At 43.6% G+C, this 19,694-nt stretch overlaps 2 protein-coding genes across 5 annotated transcripts in view; one reads left to right on the top strand and one right to left on the bottom strand.

The window, feature by feature from the left end:
- Positions 1 to 18,277, bottom strand: part of GPR146 (G protein-coupled receptor 146) — a 40,914-nt gene extending 22,637 nt beyond the window's left edge. Inside the window, exon 1 of the mRNA XM_069983872.1 lies at positions 17,710 to 18,277. The gene's annotated coding sequence lies outside the window, so the exon portion shown is untranslated. The remainder of the gene's footprint in view (positions 1 to 17,709) is intronic.
- C9H7orf50 (chromosome 9 C7orf50 homolog) overlaps positions 1 to 19,694 on the top strand; it is a 225,749-nt gene that overhangs the window by 162,467 nt on the left and 43,588 nt on the right. The gene's annotated exons all lie outside the window — the stretch shown is intronic.

Here is a 19,694-nt window from a genome sequence, read left to right as displayed (position 1 = left end):
AAGAGCGATGACAAGATAACGTCCTATTGTGTTCTGCAAGACAATCTAGAGACATGAGTGTGACACTCATCTTCATAAGTCACCGATGGTTGACAAAGGTAGAGGATAGATGACAGGCTGGATGTTGTATTTTCCCCCTGAACAGGGTGCGATGGTTGTCATTTTGGGTGGTAGCCAGAGGGAGTTTAAAGATCAAAGTTACAGAACGGGTGAATGACCGCACCGAGCAACACAAAGGAATGAATGCTTATGTTGTACATTACTCACAATGGAAAACTATGTGCATGCAGAGAGTTCTTCCCTGCCTAGCTGTTCTATAAACTATGTGCACGCTGTATAATCTGGATGACGTAAAAGAACTGCTGAACAAGAAAATAATGTCAATCGTAGACATTACCGTTTAAAACCCACCCAGTTGTTGGCACGTCTTAATGTAATCAAAGTGAAAAGGGTGTACGGAGGTGCATGGTGTCCCAGAGTTCTAGACACTCCACTGGTATATATTGTGCAAAGCTGTAATAGGGGGTATTGTGTCTTAAGGCCCTATTACACGATTATGGCCAATTACCCGACGTTCCGGATGAAAATGGTGGTGTAATAGCTCATGCTGAAGGACAATGATCAGCCGACACGCACATGCAACAGGAGCGGCAGCAGCAGACCGCCGCTATTTTCTATTGGCCACCCAGACCATCTAAGGATCTTCCGGACAGCCCCTCTCGTCCTCCCCACTCTCTGTTGGTGCATAAAATAGCACTGACAGAGCAGGGAACAAGAAGCAAGTGAGCGCTGATCTGACGGGTTGGCGCTCGCTTGCTCCTTATTATCGGCTCGACTTGAAGAATCTTTCTTTATGGAGTTGACCCCTGCATATCACATGATGGTGACAAAATTTTGTAAGTGGAACGAAATTGGTGGAAATATTGAAAGAAATTTTAAGAAGAAATGGGTTAAGTCCATGGAAGTGTGCACTTGACTTGTATAGCATCAGCAGAGGGTTCAGTAGACTAAACTGAAGGTGCCCATAAAGCTTTGGTGGGTTTGACTGATTATCTAAGGTATATGGTGACCTCCTGGCTCACAAAAGATGGTGTTGTGGAGAGCTGTCTTGCTATCTTTCTGGGAGGGATACGCTGGTACCAGAGCTATCTGGCTGTGGCTTACCCCTCTTCTACCAATGGAGAACACATGGATGTTTGGCATGCTCAATGCTTATGAGAATGAGTTCATGAATGTATAAGAAGGCCTGGTGATTGCAAGTAGTTCAGCCAAAAGATACAGGCCAAGATCAAGCCTGATTCTGCACTACTGATACGAACACATTGATAAATATAATATAATGTAATAGTCATGTGTCCGTTCTTTGTTTTCGTAGTCATCAAGTCCCCCTCTGTGTTGTGGTGTACATATATTTTCCCTTTTAGAGTCATGTTATCGTTTCCCTACTTTAATTCACTTTAAATTTCAATTATTTTTTGTAATTTAAAAAGAAAAACATACCGTAGAGATTTTCTATATGCCTTGGTCCGGGCTCTTTCATCAAGTGACCCACTTTTATGGTTCATTTAACATATAGGAGCCACATTTGAAGGCAGGTCATGACCATGCCCTAGAGGCCAGGTCACTTACAAAAGAAGTGGTCAGTTCAGCCCCATGGTGCACGCATCAGCTGACAGTCACCTACGTGTTTACCAAAATGTCTCATAATGATCCATTTGGTTGCTTGATAAATTAAACCCTTTGGCCAGAAATATTTCCCAAATAGGGATGACTAGAGATGAGCGCAACTCAAGTCCAGTTGTTAGGCATTTGATTAGCGGTGGCTGAAAAAGTTGCATGCAGCCCTAGGGAGTCCTGGAAAACATGGATGCAGCCTATGAGCTCTAATAGTGCCTATGGCTGTATCCACCAGACCATTGTACCTGGTGCCTGAGGGTCCAAAAGCCCCCTTGGCATGTACCAGAATTATACATGGGGGAACCTAATTTTGCATTGAGGACCAGTTGTGTTATGTCTCGCCTCTTGAATATACTCCATTCTTTTGTGGCCATGGCTTTTTGCCTGCACTTCGGAAACGGTTACTTGAACCGTATGTCAAGTACATTGTAGATATTCTTCTGACGTCTTTGCAGAAACAATATGAGAACCAGGGGCGTAACTACCACTATAGCAGCCATAGCAGCTGCTATGGGGCCCGCCGCATCAGGGGGCCCCATGGCCTGCTCCTGCAATACACTGGGCCCCCTGAGCCATCATCATTTGCAGCACCGGGTGGCCCTGCTGGTCTCCTGGGTTTTGCAAATGTCCCTTTAACTGCAAGCACTCCTGACCAGAGCTAGCAGTTATGTAGTTATGACTTCACTTGACCGTTTAGTGGTCAGTCGGAGGGGGGGCCAAATCAAAAGTTTGCTATGGGGCCCAGCCATTTCTAGTTACGCCCCTGATGAGAACGTGGGATTTCTGCCACACTTTTTGCATGAAGGCTTGCCAGAAATTTTCCATCATAACAATCCTCCTGTGACGGCTTCCAAACATTACTTCTAATCTAATTTCTCTTCCAAGTTATCTAATACTCGAATGTCCGCGTCTGAGTCCGCGTCCAGGGAGTGGTGACTGTGCCTTTCATAAAACCAGTGGTTTCCACGGTTCCCAGAACCCAAGAAATCATGTACTGGGAAGACAAAGTACAGCAAAGAATCATACTTTTTAGAACTGTGTGCAAACCCTGCCCGATATGAGTGCCACTTGGTTTGGTATCTGGTAGCCAGGGTCTCATGAATGACCATTGAAGCATTTGTATAGCATTTGTGGTTTTATTTCGGGCTGGGGGAACATAAAAAAGAAGTTACAGTCACCTGTCCCGGTGCCTGCGCAGAGCCGCGTCCTGCTCCCAGACCCTATAGACTGTCTTCTAAGCTCCCCACTGGCTCCGTCACGACCCAGCTGACAGAGCAGTCACTGATTGGCTGAGCCAGCTAAAACTCACCCGTCTGTGACATTGGACCCACTTTGTGACGTACCCAAAAACCCGGTCATGGCACGGTCTGGGTGCTCCATGATGTGGTGCAACGCAGGCACTGGGAGCGGTAAGCATAGTCTTTTTTATTTCACCCCCTACCTGTAATGATTTTTTTGCCTTCCCGCCAAACTTCTCCTTTAACAGACCGAGTTTTTCCAGCCAGTCGCAAATTCAAGGAATTTTTCTCTATAAGGTTAAATCTAAAGAAGAGTTTCACTTTAAATTACCCTTGTGTTCATTTATTTTTCTCGTTTAGAGATTTCCTCTCTTCTTCTTCCATAAATTCAGGGTAAACCTTGGCGTCTTTTGTTTTTCAGACTAACGGCACTTCTTTATTGAGGCAGCCAGGAAAACACTGCTCCCTTTTATTGTGGATAAGAGGAAGACATCTATTTCATGTTAGCAAGCAGTAGTTTGCATCCAGTTTTAAGGATTCAGTCTACGGATTGTATTTGAAGTGGATATTTAAGAAGGAAGGAGCCTTGTTCTGATTTAATGCAGAACAGCACTGCCCCTCTGGCAGAACTACAAAAGCCGCACTGTATCCCTGCCACCTAACCTAATTCCTATTTGTACTCTGGGATCCTGACGTTACCCTACACCAGTGCTGAGAGCGAGCATTGACTGATTGTGGCTCTTGTTTCCCTGAGACTTGTTCCTGTTTAGCGTTCCCTGGTTTCCTAATGATTTGTGATGTTTCTCAGCATTGGAGGACGTGTTTTAAGTCTTTGTGGAATACATTGAATTGTTAGGACATAGATGCCGGCAGTAATGGGCTTACCAAATGTTCCAGCAGGATTGTGTAAAACTTCTCTTATTCAGCTCACAAGGTGAAATTAAAGGGGCTTCCCGCCACAATCATTATATACCATGTCGCATTAGTAGGGTGTTTCCACTGGGACCCAACTTGGTGCCTGGAACCACCTTTGGGCCTTTTTCAGAGATCTGTCCAATAGAGCATTGTCTATTTTAGAGATCTGTGGGGTATATATGTTGGTATATCGGCAGAAACATATGGTGGTGTATAACACAGCTTCTGGTGCGCTCCTTTTAAGGGTTCTCCAACAAAAATAAAATTCTTTCACATCGACTGTTGTCACAAAGTTATATAGATTTGTAATTGACTTCTGTTTAAAAATCTCAAGTCTTCCAGTACTTATCAGCTGCTGTATGACCTGCAGGAAGTGGTGTATTCCTTCCAGTCTAACACAGTGCTTTCTGCTGCCACCTCTGTCCATGTCAGGGACTGTCCAGAGCAGAAACAAATCCCCATAGAAATCCTTTCCTGTTCTGGTCAGTTCCTGTCATGGACAGAGGTGGCAGCAAAGAGCGCTATGTCAGGCTGGAAAAAAAGCACAATTTCCTGCAGGATGTACAGCAGCTGATAAGTATTGGAACCCAAGCATGCAACATTTGATTACCGGAGGCTGCAGAAATTGGATGCAGCCCTAGGGAGTCCTAGCCTATGGCTGTATCCATGTTTCTAGACAGCCTTTGGGCTGCATCCAACTTCTGCAGCCACTGGAAATCAAATGCTGCATGCTCGGGTTCGGACAAACCTGAGAGTGCTCAACTCTATACAGCACATTTTGTGCCAACAGTAAAAGTTCTACATAAGCGTTCATCAGTTCTAAGAGAAGCGCAGTTTATACTTATGTATACTACCACAATAAGGCCTCTATGTCTTCCACAATGCGGATGCTTTAGTAGCCAGCATCTGCACCAACCGTGCCAGCCATCCAGTTTATGTGAAGCCACATAATTTTCCAGTCCGCAGAGCACACTCCCTGATCCCGAGCTCTGTCCTCCTCCTGCTCCGGTGACACATCCTGTTCTGTTGGGCAGCGTGTTTTCCAGTATGTGTGGGCAGGAAGTACTTACGTATGTACAATCCTCCTACATTAGGAAATAACAGGACTGGTAGCCAGCTCTCCGCACACAGCCTGGTACAGCAGCCATGCCCTCGGCTTTCTACCTTGAGGTTTCTGGTACTGCCTCCTGATCTGTTCATTTCTAAGGACCACTATTTCATCGTATCCTAACCTCTGCCTATGGGAATATCTATGGGAAGTGGAAGTCACGTAGTTTATTTAGACCTCAGTTACTTCATTGTATTGGGGGAAGAAGTTCCATCCTAAACCCGTGACTTCTAGCCGAAGGCAGCACTGAAATCATGTGCTACATATAGTTAACAGCAGTCACCATCAGTTTATGGGAACAAATGACATGCCCCTGCCAAATTAAATCATGGTATACAGAGGACATAGCAGAACTATAGCAAAAATAGACCAAATAAAAGTGACTGCCTGTCTTACAGAAGTGAGCTATAATAAGCCTTGAAATGGCCATATTCCTCTAACTGAGTGGCTACTAACCCTTTGGTCTCCAGCAAATGCAAAGCTGCAATTCCCAACAGGCCTTGATAGCATGTAGTTGTCAGGGTATGCTGGGAGTGGTAGTGTCATAGAGGCCAGAGAGACTAGTGTCATAGACCATCATAACAGATCTCGTGAAAACGAAATTGGTGGCTCAAGGTCCTGATGCCCTGTAACATATTTCATCCTATGGCAGTGGCAGCCAAATGCTTTAAGCTGTGGTGGTGTCACTATAGAGGACAAATAGAAAATGGCTTGGAAGAGTACAAGGTGGCAACTCGGGCATACTTGAGTCCCATCAATGGCCATTTGAATACGACTGGTTGATGAAGTTGGATGCCTATTGCCTATGCCTGTATGTAGGGCCGGCATCAGCATAGGGATTACCCGGGCAAGTGCCATGGCCCACAGCACCTCTAGGAGCCAAGAGAGGTAAAGGGGCCCGGTATTCTAATGTTCAGCCCACTCACTGTAGTTCAGCATGAGCCGGCTGATTGACACAGGAGATGGAGCAGGACCTGCACATCTGAACGATCGTTATTATGATCATTTACTCCTGATCCCAGGAAAACAATGAACAATGTGCAATAATGCTGCGTTTACACGAAGTAATAATTCGACCAATCGATCGTTTAACGATTTTGAAGAAAATTCATAAGAAAAAAATCGTTAATGCGATCGTTTTTAAGATCGCTTAAGCCCATATTTTACATAGGGTGAATCGTTGAAAGACTGTTTACACAAAGCGATCTGCGAATTTTTCGCGAACGATGAACGACGATTGGAGAACATGTTGAAAGATCAAAATAAACGATTTTTCGCTCATCGCTTGATCGTTTGCTGTGTTTACACGGAACGATTATCGCTCAAATGCGATCGTTATTGCGAAAATTCCAACGATAATCGTTCCGTGTAAACGCAGCATAACACTGAACAATTAGTGAACAAATGCGGAACTTGAGCAAATGAATGTGGAATTACAGCGAACGATAAGCGATAATTTTAGGTTCAGATCTAAATCAACGACACAATAAATTAGCGACACATGAACGATTTTCCGATCGTTGCCTGCATTTACACAGAACGATTATCGTTTAAATTCGAGCGATATAACAATTTTTCGCACGATAATCGACCCGTGTAAGAGGACCCTGAGGCTGTTGCGCCTGCAAAAACCTGGAGCCGGCCCTGCCTGTATGCATGTATTCTTGGACTCCATAGGGCTGCAGCCAACTGCTGCAGCCACCGGTATTCAAATGCCAAATAATCGGACTCGAGTTGCATAACCACTAAAAACACACATTACTTTTAAGGAAGGATTGTAGAAGTAGACAGTGTAAAATGCAAAGGGTGCTACTTATTACGAGGAGACAATACAGAACAAAACTAGATTGCCTTGAGATACACAAAAAGGTATCACTCACTGCATGTAAACCCTTTGACTTTCAGGGGATTTTCAGCTTCAAATATCACATTTTCAGTTAATAGAAGGGGTCCTTAGCAAGAGTCATCTGCCTGTTACACATAAGCCCACTGATTTCAATGGACACATGTAATGCATCAGTTCACCTGCGGGAGTGCTGTAGAAAATGTATTCACTTGCTTCCAGATTGCTGCTGCATAATATCTTGCAATAACCTTAATTTTGGTGGAATCTAGTAGTAAGGGATATTAAAAAGCAGACATCCCTTTGAATGTGTGGTTTAAGCTCTGTATTAGTAAAAAGATTATCATTAGTTATATAATAATTCATTTATGGTTTTTCTGCTGGAAGGATTTTCATTTTTCATCTAATTACATTAAATAAATCCTTAGTGCATCGGCCTCACTAGGACAATAACATTGATGGCCTATCCTAGTGTTAACCCTTTCATTAGCTTTTCTTATATCGGAGGATAATTGTTACCGTCTCGTGTATTGTGCTTCTGGTTTTGGCACTACAATGGTCTCAGTAGAATAGCAAACACTCTTTAGAGTCATGCCTGGCTGCATTGCCCTGTGTCATACTGAACTTATCAACGTCCTGTATATTACTATTCCTTATTCCAACCAAGCCTTGGATTTCACCGGAATCCAGGGGCATAACTTTAAAGGGTGGGGCCCCATAGCAAACTTTTGGTTGGGCCCCCCCCCCCATCTCCCCCCATCTCACTTTAGGTAATCCCCCTATTTATAGCCCTCTGCCTATTAGATAGCATATGTTTGGCATCTCCCCTGATATTCCCCTAGTAGATAGTGCCCCTATGGTAGACATCTCCTATAGTGTCCCTGATCTTAGACAGCCCCCCTGGTATCTCCCTCCACCATAGATAGTGTCCCCCTAAACAGACATCTCCCCTAGTATCCTACCCCCCAGTACCTAGTGACCCCCATGGTAGGCATCTCCCTAGGTAGTATGATGACAGCTCAGAAGGCCCAGTGTATTGCAACGATGGGCCCCCCTGATGTTGCAGGCCCCATAGCAGCCGCTATGGCTGTTATGGTGGTAGTTACGCCCCTGCTGGAATCCATCCTGTACCATCCATGGTGACAGGAGGATCCTTTTAGGTGGCCATTATTAGGAGCTTGGACCATATAATAGGTAATCTGGCTGATACATTCTCCACCAGCAGTGGTCAAGATAGTATTTGGAGTATACACTACAGCTACAACTCTCAGCAAGTCCTGATTACGCAAGACTTTGGATTAGTTCTATCTCGGCAAACATCTCAAGAGGTTCTAATCTCGGCAAGGCATTGTGCTTAGAAGAATGGATATTGAAGCTGGAGGCACCTGGAGGATTCGTTCCTGTTTACAAGGTGCCTATTTCATGAAACACCTAACAAATGTGAGAAGTGTGCGGAGCAAAGAGAAGTGCCATAGACAGCATCTGGAACCATCGCTTCCCAGTCCACAACAGGTGTTGGTTTATGAGACAGCGCTCAATGTTCCTTAAAAAAATATGTTATTTAAGTGCGCAAATTAAAAGCTGGCGTCTGTTCTCCGGAATACAGTTCCATAAAACCTGTTTATATGCACATTGAAAGCCTGCAATACCCGTTAACTTATCTGAGCCTATGGCGGGACCGTTCCACACTCTTAAAGGGAGCCTGTCAACTGAGCAGGTTTTCCTGATTACGGCAATTAGTGAGCGACACGGAACCTGCTCCATGCCAGTCAGGTGGTCAGAAGAAGCACCTATTTCCCCCGCCCTAACATGATTCTGATACCTGAGTACAGGGGAGACTGTTAAATTTATTTCCTAGTGATTAGAATTGTAAAACGCATGAAAAACTAAAAGTCTCCCATGTGAGTGCCTGCCTGTTTGTTTCCTGCCTGTCTGTGGGGTATCAAGTAATAATAAAGGATTTCTGGAGATATCCTTTAAATACAAATGGACTCCTGAATTGTAACCCCCTGTTGTTAAAGGATAAGTCCAGTGGGGAAATAAAAAATCATTCCAGGTGGGGTGGGGGACAATAAAAAACAAGTTATAGTCACCTGTCATGGAGCCCGCACAGAGCGACGGGACCCCGCTGGCTGTCTTCTGAGCTCCCAGACGGCTACGCCATGACCTGGTTAACGAATGCCCCGCCTAGTCAGTCAGTGACTGGGGCGGGACACTGCTGCAGTCACTGATTGGCTGAGTGTGCTAAATCCCCACCCTTTCCCACCCCAGAACCAGGAAGAAAATGAGAGTCGCCAGGGTCCGAGAGTTCCGTGATGCGGCACAGTGCGGACTCCAGGAACCGTAAGTAGAGTGTGTTTTTTATTGCCCCCCCCCCCCCCCATCCCCTGCCTGTAATGATTTTTTAGTTCCCCACTGGACTCCTTTAACCTTTTTTTACATTTCCAGGAGGAATTACAAAGGAACAGCACAATGCAGTGTCCCATAGCTGGTCACACACAGGATAGATGTCAGTTTAATGCCTGTTCGATAGACCAAGATTAGAGATGAGCAAACCTCGAGCATGCCTGAGTCCATCCAATCCGTCATTATGGCGGAGAAAAGCCACTAGGCACCACCCTATTAACTTGTGGTTTAGGCAGCCTAAACGTCATGACCAGTTCCTTTTAAAGAGGTTTTCTGGACAATCCTGTGGATAGCTGATCGGTCTACATTGCCCAGAAAACGCTCTTAAGACACGGTGTTCAGGCATTGTTCTTTCATAAGGAATAAAAGTACTTAGGCAAGTCAGGATTGCAGACAAGACCTCTTAGCCCTCTTATAATTTACAGGATTTGACCACTTATTACATGGAAACTGGCATAAAGCAGGAATGTTAGCACTTCACTGGCACGTGACGCAATCTTCTCCTGGATTAGGTCTGAAGCCTACTGGAATGCTCCGCTCACTCGCTCGCACTGTATACAGTAGTAGTATCTAGAACTTTTTCTTGTTTGCGTATGAGATAATAAATTGTCTCGAATTTAAAGACTTTTCGCTTCTCGTTTCTTCATCACAGCCGGTGAACTGGCAGACCAATAGAGAATCGCTCTCTAAATAAACCAAAGCAAGTGTTGACAGAGGAGCCTTAGGGGAAAACACTGCGTTCGGAGTGTGTATATTGTATTAGGGTCAGAAAATAGATTGTTTGATTGCTTGTTCAGCTGGGCTGAAACATCTGCTTTGTGCCGAGAAAGAAATGATGTTATTGCTCACTATCCTTCCCTGTGGTCACAGCGAAGGTACTGGAGGCACATGGAGATGAACAAGCAGTTTTACCTTAATAGGCCATAGAATACAATAGAAGAATCGATTAGCAGATTTACATTATTCTATATTATAACTTTCTCATTTATTCAACAGGGCAGCACAGTGGCTGATCTATGACAAGTAGAGATGAGCGAACCGGGTTCGGGTTCGAGTCTATCCGAACCCGATCGTTCGGCATTTGATTAGCTAGGGCTGCTGAACTTGGATAAAGCTCTAAGGTTGTCTGGAAAACATGGATACAGCCAATGACTGTATCCATGTTTTCCACATAGCCTTAGGGCTTTATCCAAGTTCAGCAGCCACTGCTAATTAAATGCCAAACCTGGTTCGCTCATCTCTAATGACAAGTCAATAGGGCTGAGCTGCAATATTTGACACAGCCTGTCTGTCTAGGTGGCGCAGTTTCAGTGTCTCCAATGATCACAGCATTCGCCCCTTTATTGGCAACAAGTGTTGTTAGAGCATTGGCCTTTGTAAAATTTTCAGCGATTAGATGAGGACCCGGAAAATGCCCACTAGTCGGCTGATCACATGTTTTCTGCAGCTTCAAATTTTATCGCTATCGGGTGTACATCTCCTTGTGTAAACAGGGGATGTGCAGGTCACACATTATATTTAAATGGCCGCACAAACAATACAGTGATCATTTGTGCGGCCTTTTGCACATCTAACGAGCACTCGTCTTGCTGATTATCGGTCGCCTGTGTCCTTGCACGGCCCTATAAGGACCCTTTTATTGCTATTGGGCGCACATCTTACTGTGTGAACAGGGGATGTTCAGGCAATAGCATTATATTTAAATGGCTGCACAAACGATACAGTAATCATTTGTGCAGCCTTTCCGAATTGTAAAGTGCTGCGGAATCTGTTAGCACTATATAAATAAATATTATTATTATTATTATTATTCACTTTTAAGGCCCGTATCACACGGAGTAAAACTGGCGGAATTCCGCGTCACCCTCCGTGTCATACTGGCAGTCTATGGGAGGGCTCACGCCGCAGAAGGATTTGCATGTCAATTCTTCCAAGCGGAGAGGCACAGAGAGAGAACCCGGTTCACATCTGCCTCAATTCTACTAAGAGCAGAAAAACAAAAATAATGGTAACGGATCCCTTTTATTCTGGACCCCAACCGTGCCAGGTCAACCCGATTATAGATTATGGGATCTTTTAATGTTCCCGGTGTCCTTTTTGGGTTCTGGTGTTTTCCTGTATAAAATAGTGCTGTTCTGGCTCTGTTTTCCCCACCATGACGGAATATGCTACAGAGACTCCTAACACAACCTCTAACACACATGTGAACACAGCCTAATCTGGTTTGTATCATTGCACATAAATAAATTATTACATTGGGATAAGCAAAGGCCTAGAAATGCATCGCCCAGCCAGGTTTTTAACCCATTGACGACCCTCTTGAGACCTCTAAATGATTGGTAGGTGCGATATGTGAATATTGTAAGCAGATTTTTTTATAGGGGGCTGTTCATTTGTTTTGGTGGTCCCATTTACTTGTAAAAACTCATTTATTTTAGTTATTCTTCAACCAGATTATTTTTCAAGAACACACGCATCCCCTTTCATTAAAAATGTGCCTTCGGCAGAGAAAGCCAAAAGCCTTTACTGTAAACCAAGGGTTCGTTCTTTACTTAAATATATGGGTTTTGTGGGTAGAAGTTGTTTTAAGTGATCAAAGGATTGCATTAAAGACTCTGCTTCTGTCTTTCCACAGCGTGAGTCCAATGAAAGCATCTACTCAGGCTCTTCTCTGTATTCCCACCAGTTTTCCATCATGCCGTGTCACTAAAACGTTGGAAATAATATGTTTTTTGTCCGTCATTCGGTCAGCCAACGTCTACCAAGTGCTTTAATGTTGCCAGTGTAGAAAAATGAACTTGATAGGCCTTGATGCTTAGATACAGCAACCGGATAATTACGTGTGGATATTTTATTGGCCATATCATACCATAGGGTTACATAACTTTAGAGTTCAACTTTGAAGTTCTTGCCATATAAAGCCTTTGATCACCCCATGTTTTGAATCCCATGTCGATATACCACCCCAGGGTACAAATGGCGTACAGTAAGGGCCTGTATTTGCTAAAGGTTGGACTTATTTATAAAATAAACACCATTTTTTGTCCTAAGGACTTTATCTAAAAACAGTTTGGTCTATACAGGTTTATTCTAATTTTATCTTCACCTGATCCTGTAATGCAGGGATGGGGGGGCCTTCGGCCCTCCAGCTGTTGCAAAACTACAATTCCCATCATGCCTGGACAGCCAAAGCTAAAGCTTTGGCTGTCCAGGCATGATGGGAATTGTAGTTTTGCAGCAGCTGGAGGGCCAAAGGTTCCTCACCCCTGCTGTAATATGTGATGTTTACATGGGAGAAGAACTCATTGATAAAGTCTATAATCTCAGACCACCACAGAGTTCTTGAATGAAATAGCTTGACAATGTCAAAGCCAAGTCACTGTCTTTAAACACATCAGTAGAGAGAGATTTTCAGTACATTTCTGAGCAGCGTGAAAGGCATAGGCGTTGTATAGATCCCTATTGTTCTGTAAATAAATAGTGGTCCGGGATGACCGACATCGCCAGTGGGATCCTTTCATATGTATATATGATAACGGAAAAGATCATTTCCATGAGCTTTCCCCTTCACAACGAGCAAATTCGGCGGAAGCGCTCTACATTCTACAGTGGAATGTAGAATGTGCTTTAAGGGTATGTTCACACTGAGCAAATTTGGTAGAATTCCGTGGCGGAGCTCTCCCCCGCGGAATCCCACCTGCCTCAGTGTCAAACAGTGTGTCGATGGGAGGGCTCGTATGACTCCGCTCTCTGCTTAAAGAATTGAGAGCCCATAGACACACTGTTTTACACTTAGGCAGGCAGGATTCCGCGGCAGAGCTCTCTGTCAAATTTGCTCAGTGTGGACATACCCTTAAAGTACATTCTACATTCCACTGGAATGCAGTTGAGCATCTGTGCACATATCTGTTTATTCTATCAGTATGTGTTTCTAGTTTTGCCATCCTTGCCAATTCTGGCATTGGACACTCATCCATCCAGCCACCCATCAATCTTTATAGCTAACTAGCCACCCACTTAACCATCAACCCAACCATTTAACCACCCACCTATCCATTTACCCACTAACTAACCAACCAACTCATCTATTCATTGACCTACACACTAGCCATTTATTCTATTCATCCACCCACCCACCCATCAACCAGCCAACCAATCCATCCAGCCATCACTAATGGTAAAGTCAATCCAATTCTAGTTTGGTTCCATATTCTTGGTTACCTAGCGTCCTATTACTGTACCAGTCTACCAACTTGTGCAGTGCATTATTCTTTGGAATCTAGTAATTGTTCCCATCTTCCTACTATCCCTGCTGGAAGCTACACAATGGCCTTGGATGAAAGATCTTCTGTAGTCCATCAGGTCCTCCTAAATATATACAGTGTCTAAATGATGGATGACGTTCTGCATACTGATAATAGGTAATTGCTGGGTTGTCCTCCCATTCTCCCTTAGTCCATGGTAATGGAAGGCTTTTGTATGATTATAAAGTATACTCCCTTGTGTTTCACAAATCAGTTTTCTTTAGCAATTAACCTCGGTGTAAATTCCGCTACATTTTTATGAACTTTATATGTTTAAGATATAAAAAAAAAAAAGATTTTCTTTGGAAAACTTTCAAGTTTGAGTTTCCCCTGGCATCCATTCAAGATGCATAAGCAAGCACAGATCACGTAGAGTAAAATTCCGAATTCCTCCTAAATGAATACAAGACTTTGAGAGAAATAGGAAAGATGCGGGGGAAGATTTATAAGATGTTATATAAAAGTGTGGTGCTGACAAATCAAATTCCAACTCTTGATTTTTTAGAAGGAATAAAGTGATTGGTTGTTAGGAGAATCTCCTCCACGTTTTCTAGATTTTTACATTTCTTATAAATGTAGGCTTCAAATTTTGGGCCTTATGGATCAAAACTGAACTATTGAAAGTTACATTCTTGTCCTTAACAGTCCGTGTTTAATTTCTTCCTTCGCAGTCTAGAATTTGCAGTCATACACCTTAGACTTTTAGTGGCCAAACCCATATTTGGCCATCAGTCTACCCTGTATGGATGGGGCTACCACCACCAGCAGATGATGTCGGTTGTGGTAGGGGTCGGTGTGATTGAAAATCACTGTCAACCCCTTTGTTCCGAGAGAGATAAGCCACAGTGAGAGCGCTGTTGCTGCTTATCCCTCCGCATAGAGAACACAAGAACACTTGGCTGTACCAAGCGTTTCTGTATGTAAGGGGGATGAGTGACGGATGGAAGATTTAACTGACGACTGAATGATCGTTCGGCCATTGGTTATTCAAAATGTATAGGGACATTTAGGGATAAGACAAAACTTGGGGGTTCCTTTGGTGATAAACTGGATCACTCAATCTCTAAATTGTCTGTCCCATCCTTTTTAATTTTATGGTTTAAACTATTTTTATTAAGGGTATGTATACAAAACTACGAATATACAATATTCTAACAATGATTAAAGCTTAGGATCCACAAAGGTACATAGCCACCTAATAGGCACTTTTATCACAGTGGCTCATGCTGTTTGATAATTTTGCAATAGTAAATCTTTTTCCTTGCGTGACTCTATATTTCTATGGGAATTCAACTTTTGCCCACAGCTGGACGATACAGAAATAGTTAAAATGTTCCCCAGTCGTCATATCACGTGGGTGCTAGCGTTATTCTAACTGCTTTAGCAACACTTGAGAATGCAAAGTATGGTATGCATCATGGAGTCCTGTTTTGCCCTAGGGTTAGCACAGCTCACAAGCTGGAAGGGCCTCATTCTATTAAAAGCCTAAAAGGGGATGACGTCATGCCATAAAGTGGTTGTAGAACATTCGCCCCAGATGTACAGTAACCAGCCCAGTATATATTTGTGTACAGGAGGAAGCAGGTGTTGCTATGCCGACATGATGTGCGAAGACTTCAGGGAACAATTCCGAAGGATTTTATTTCCTCTATATATTTTTGGAAGAGCACTTTTTGAATGAAGCACATGAGGTTTCCATTTACAGGTCACTATATGATGTAAGTCCCATATTGCCGATGTATCGTTATACCAGAGCCGAGCTAAGCCCGCCATCTTTAATCCAGCAATTTCTCTACGTTGTCCGTCGGATTGCATGTATTGTACAATTACACTAAAGCAGCTGAGGAATTCATATTATGTTTCTTCATGGCGACTGAGTAAACAGAAAATTCCAAGTGTAAAAGGACCTGCTGGAATTCAAGCAACTGTCCAAACCCATGCGAAACGTTACTGCTATAGTGGGTGGCAGCTAAAGGCCATGATGTGTAGAAGTGACACTATTCCCAGAGATAGGAATTTGGTCCAAGCATCTAACCACAAGCCATTGGATGTGTGTGGGTGTTTCGTGACTATGCATATAGATACATTTCTTTAAATGGGTGATCTCATGAATGCAACTGGGGATACCATCTTGGGAACCTCTGCTAGGAGAGAAACTGGAGAGACAGCATGCAGTTCTCATACTGTCCTTTTATGGAGACCATTTTTATCAGGGGTAGGACCTATTCATTCCTTTAACCACCTCTAATATGCTATGGAAACCGATAAGTACTGGATTATCAAATATTCTGGACTATTGGATGCCATTATGTTCTGATATGATGTATCAATGGGCCCTAATCCACAGCCTAACAATCCAGTGCATCTTCTATGCAAAAAGATTGTAGACAATGGGAAGCAATTTTTTAGTGGAATTTTAAGCCTGGAATATACAATGATTCTGCACCATAATTACATATTGTGAACAGGGCCATAGGGTTCTAAATAAAATATTATATTTTTCATTTTATACTATTTTTTTTAATGTGTTCGACTTCAAGTTTTTGTATTGGAGTTTTATGCTGGCTTTCTACAAGTACTTATATTTTTATATACTTTTCTATGGCTGATTAATTCCCAGTGTTTATTACTCTTGTTCATCGATGCCAGATTAAAGGGATTGTCCAAGACTTTCACGTATAGGCTGTCAACATTTGATCATTTGGAGGCCGACTTCCAGGACCCCCACCCATTTGCACAATGAGGGGGCCATAGTGCTTCCTGAAACTGAAGTGGTACAACCCTGCACCAGAGATTGAAGAGATCGAACCCCCAACAATCAAACATCGATAACGCTTAATAAAAATAGACTATCAATGTTATAGTCCTCGAGAACCCTTTATAAGTTCTATGCCTGTACATAAATTTGGTTATGTGTGCTCAGTGACTATTATCATTCCCATACTGTATGTTTTGCATGCAAGGCCGTGTAATTTAAGAATGGAGGAACCGCTCCAGAGTATTTCTAGTGTAAGCATGTGTAAAGCATTAGAATCTGGCAGGCACTCAAAATGAATACAGCCTCTGAGAAATTTGGCCTTTTTTGTCTTTTCTTCCCCCCTATCTTCTACTCACTCTTACAATAACAAGGAGAGGACCTACTTGTCTTTCTGTTCCTTCCCACTCAAGGGAGGGCACGTACAACCCCACACTAGTGACATTGAAAACTTAGTCAATGTGCATTCATGTCATCGTCCGTCCTCCCCACCCCCTGGAGCATGAAACCGAAGCTACACACACACACAGCTCAGTGCAAACAGCCCTGTTCACATTCTTCAGGGAAGCAGAGCCTTCATTTCATACAAAGTGGGAGCAAAGTTTTGACATTTTTTTTAAAAAGTTTTGAAAAAAAGTTAATAAATTAATCCCGACTCTCAAAAGACTGGTTTTATAATACCCCCACCCCCACCCCGATGAGTTTCAATATAAGTAATATAATATAAGTTTATAGCAAAATTCTTGCGGAGTCACCAAATTATCACAGTAGTTTTTGTTGCAACTATCGTAGTGTACTCTTTATGGTACAACTTTCAAGTTACAGCGGTACATAAGGTTCATATAGAGACCTTGTGGTCTCTATTGTGTCTAGGGTGTTATTTTGACCCTAAGGAAAGGGTCCAAATCTGTCCAGTGGTACTACAAGTCCCAGCAAGACATGCTACTCCGAGGCGTTGTGGTAGTGATTACGCAGCAGGTTTCCTGACTATTCACTACATCCCGCTGTAGGCATGGCTTGGAATGTTTGTTTTGGTCGCCCATGTGACATAAGAAAAGTGCATTCACCGCATCCCTGGTACATTCTAGAGTTTTCTACCAAATCCCATTATGTTTTATACGCAGGTGGAGAAACAATAAATCTGCGATGCTCTGATTTTATTTGCACATTGAAGTTACACTGACAGGTCGTACCAACCAGCGTTACCCACAACCCTACTATATTTTCGATTAGTCACGAGACACCATTGGGCATTAGGCTGGATCGGACATAATGTTGTCATACGCGAAGGACTGTTACATAATTGGTGTCATCGTCGGTGTCATGTGACATTTAAAGGTATTCAGCACACAAGCTGGCGAGGAAGGCGACAACTTCTTATGCAGTGTTACAGCGATACCCTATTTATACCAGGAACATAGAGAACATCCCTTCCAGCTAATAGGACTCTCTATTCTGCTTACCTTTATGCGGCAGCCTCCTGGCACATGCAGCCTCTTGACAGTGAATGGGCACAGCTTCTGGTGAATACCAACAGATCACCTTGTTTCTCGGACAGCCGGGAGTTCCAGTATTACCCATCCTGTAATTGTTTCTCTGGATCCCATCCCATGGCTTCTTCCTCTCGTCGTCTCCGTTTTTGGGAATAGGACGTGTTGTGGATGCTGCACTTGTTAGAAGTTTCACATCCCGAGCTCAGCCCCACGTCTCGCATGGACCCGCGTGAGGGGGAATGCCGAGCTGTTCTGTCTTCTGAAAGGAGACCAGCTTGTCTTCTGACTTCCAAAGTTCCACTTGTTTTTGTTGGAGGGGGAAGGGAGAGAGTGTCAGGCAAACTCAGCAGAGATCTCTCCCTCTCTCTCTCAATCTGTGTCTCTCCTTCTCTCCCCCTGTGGGCCCCTTGCAGAGTGTTTTTATTGATTGCAATCACTGAAGGCTAGCTGGCTCTCCAAAGAAACACTGTGTAATGTGTTCTTTCCTGGCTTTCATTAAACAGAGTCAATGCACACTGTGGTCATGCTGACTGGCACCCTGCCTACGCTCTGTTACTCCTCTCACCAGAGGGGTGGGGGAGTCCCATGCACTCTTATTTTCATACAGTGGGTTTGCAGAGGTGAAGCGAAGGAGGGGCGCTCTATTGGCCACAGTCCTTTTCTCGAGGAGCGGTGATCTTGTGGTCAGACTTGTTTTACAGAGAGTGAATAGAGACTGAAACCATTTCTTTTCCACTACTGGTCAGTGCGTCACTGATAGAGATGAGCGAATACCAGAAATTTGTTTCAAGACAATTGGCGGCCAGATGCGATATGGTCCGAAAAAATTTAGTGTGAATCAAAAGTGCCAAGATTGCCCTGAAAAGTCACGTAAGGATATATATATATATATATATAGTCCTGGGTAGGGTTCCAAGCGGCAGTACTGTATGAACAAGTGATGCACAAGGCAGGAGATTTGCGGCTGTGTAGGGCTTGTACTAGTAGCTGTAGCAGTACAGTATGGAACAAGATAGGAATGGTAGCAGATGTGTGGCTGTGTCGGACTTGTAAGAGTATTAGTGATAGTATAGTATAGAACGTGATGGACAAGGCAGGAGATGTGCGGCTGTATAGGGCTAGTAGTACTGTATGGAACAGGATGGACAAGGCATGAGATCCGTGGATATGTAGGACTAGTAATAGTACAGTATGGAACATGATGGACATGGTAGGAGATGTGTGGCTGAGTAGGGCTAGTAGTAAAGATAATCAGAACACTATAGAACCTGATGGACAACATAGGAGATGTGCGGCTATGTAGGGGTAGTAGTACAGTATAGTACATGATGGATAAGGCTGGAGATGTGCGGCTATGTAGGGGTAGTAGTACAGTATAGTACATGATGGATAAGGCAGGAGATGTGCGGTGTGTAGGGGTAGTAGTAGTACAGTATAGTACATGATGGATGAGGCAGGAGATGTACAGCTGTGTAGGGGAAGTAGCAGTAGTATTACAGTATAGTACATGATGGATAAGGCAGGAGATGTGCGGCTATGTAGGGGTAGTAGTAGTACAGTATAGTACATGACGGATAAGGCAGGAGATGTGCGGCTATGTAGGGGTAGTAGTACAGTATAGTACATGATGGATAAGGCAGGAGATGTGCGGTGTGTAGGGGAAGTAGCAGTAGTATTACAGTATAGTACATGATAGATAAGGCTGGAGATGTGCGGCTATGTAGGGGTAGTAGTACAGTATAGTACATGATGGATAAGGCAGGAGATGTGCGGTGTGTAGGGGTAGTAGTAGTGCAGTATAGTACATGATGGATGAGGCAGGAGATGTACAGCTGTGTAGGGGGAGTAGTAAAGAGAATCAGTACACCATAGAACATGATGGACAACATAGGAGATGTACAGCTGTGTAGGGGAAGTAGCAGTAGTAGTACAGTATAGTACATGATGGATAAGGC

The sequence above is a fragment of the Dendropsophus ebraccatus genome, chromosome 9 (genome assembly GCF_027789765.1).
Source record: "Dendropsophus ebraccatus isolate aDenEbr1 chromosome 9, aDenEbr1.pat, whole genome shotgun sequence".
In the NCBI taxonomy this organism is placed as follows: Eukaryota; Metazoa; Chordata; class Amphibia; order Anura; family Hylidae; genus Dendropsophus; species Dendropsophus ebraccatus.
Note: the sequence above shows the minus strand (reverse complement) of the source record. Positions and strands in the feature narration are given on the sequence as shown.